The sequence below is a fragment of the Myotis brandtii genome, unplaced genomic scaffold (genome assembly GCF_000412655.1).
Source record: "Myotis brandtii unplaced genomic scaffold, ASM41265v1 scaffold327, whole genome shotgun sequence".
In the NCBI taxonomy this organism is placed as follows: Eukaryota; Metazoa; Chordata; class Mammalia; order Chiroptera; family Vespertilionidae; genus Myotis; species Myotis brandtii.
In genome coordinates, this window is record NW_005362585.1 from 175,101 (window position 1) to 176,972 (window position 1,872).

General features: G+C 42.9%; 1 protein-coding gene across 1 annotated transcript in view; it reads left to right on the plus strand.

Annotated features, from left to right (window-relative positions):
• The first annotated feature begins 217 nt into the window (after positions 1–217).
• The window catches only part of JADE3 (jade family PHD finger 3), a 72,334-nt gene continuing 70,679 nt past the window's right edge, over positions 218–1,872 (plus strand). The window contains exon 1 of the mRNA XM_005870985.2: positions 218–258. The gene's annotated coding sequence lies outside the window, so the exon portion shown is untranslated. The remainder of the gene's footprint in view (positions 259–1,872) is intronic.

A 1,872-nucleotide genomic window follows, 5' to 3' on the forward strand; every position in this document is an offset into this window, starting at 1 on the left:
AAACCCAGGGGATTTCCAAACAGCACCTTGAGCCAGAACATGTGCTCCAACCACAGTGCTCACTTTCAGGTTTTGTTGTGTTGAGTTCAGGCCAGAAAATACAAGAGGAAAAAAAGTAGTAATGTCACCACCAGTTCAGTTGTACATGGCTTTTTGGTATTCTTCCCTGACCCGCCTGCTGATATCCACGTTAAATAGTTCCTCACAGCTGCTGATACACTTGTACAGATGTTATAGTTGCATGCGGTGGACAGAAAGGTTAGTGCGTTTGTTGACTGATATTTTAAGTGATGTTTTAGATTCTCCCCTACCCAAATTTTTATATCTTGCAAATAATAAATTCAGAGATGCAGTGCTTGGTGTAGTGAAGTGGACACGAGTTTCTAAGGGTAAGTAGAGGAGCTACACTATTGGCAGAAGACATAATGCCCTCCTGAAAAACAAAGCCACTTTTCTGAAGGCATGGGTGGTAATCCCATCCGGAAGCACAGTTCTTTGTCCTCAGGGAGCATATCATTGACCTTGTTGTTTTCCTTGGCCCTGTCTCTTACTTCTCTTACTTCTCTCCTGCTGTCACATTTTCTTCCCTCTATCCTGCTGTTTTCCAGTAACCTTTGCGCCCCAGGACTTCATTCATCAACTTTTTTCTCCTCCTCCCTTCTCTGTTTGTCTCTGGTTTCCCCTACACTTTCTCCTTCCTAACATTACGGTCTTGCATTTTATCACCAGACTCTGTCTTCCAAGGATAAATACACTGCCCTGTGACATCTTAGGGTGTACGTGCTTGCTTGCACTTGAGGGATGGAGAAGTTAGGCTGGAGAGGTGGGGCTGTGTGTAATCAGCTTTTGACTCATAGATTAGGCTCAGACCTGAGTCTCTGCAAGGCTTTGTGGTGGGCTAGCTGGCCGCTTTTCCACGATATTAGGGCTTTTTCTCTCATCCAGTATTTCTGGTGATTGTGGCGCCAGGCCACATGAAGCTCCAGCACAGCCAGGAGTATGGGTCTAGAAAGAAAGTAGTATTCAAGCCACACTAACCTCATTAACTTGGGAATCTATCAGAGCCTCCTAAACTGTTTTTTGGTTTGTTTTGTTGTTAATCTTGACATCTAATAGGGAGAAACTAGTAAACTAGACAGTTACTTTTATGCGAGTATTTGCTATTGTTAGTTACGTGGTGCAGAATCTCTGCTGGAAGGAAGTACTAAAAGCACCTGGGCGAAGCACATGCTTTTATGCTGCAGCAGCTTTCACTATTTTTTTTTATGGTGGAAACATACATTCCTTAAAAACCACAGTGGGCTTCCCAGGTGTCTCTTCAGATCCATCAGGTTTCAGGTACATTCAAGCTTAACTCATAATCGTCTGGGCATATAATGATGTACAGATAAAAACGTGTTGGTACAACAGATATGATACCTTTGGAAAGAAAATTCTCAAGTACAGCATGTTGTCTCATTTATTACCACTAAACGCCATTATCCCCTTGGCTGGGGGCAGGGCAGCAGCAGGGAGCTGCCTGAGTTCTGACCCCACTGTTTTTATGCCAGACTCACCCTCCTTGCACAAGGGCAGGTTAATGATACTCATTTTCCACTGCTAAGACTTTCATTCTTTCTTTCAGCAGTAGCCAAAGTGACTAATTAAAAAGAAAGTACTTATTAGTCTCACTCTTTATTTTACAAAGTACTCTTCATTTCAATGGCATGTTTCGGTGGAGATCTCTTTTTGTTGTTGTTGTTTTTAAATATATTTTTATTGATTTCAGAGAGGAAGGAAGAGAGAGAAAGAAACATCAATGATGAGAGAGAATCATTGATCGGCTGCCTCCTCCATGTCCCCTACTGGGGATCGAGCCCACAACCCGGGCAT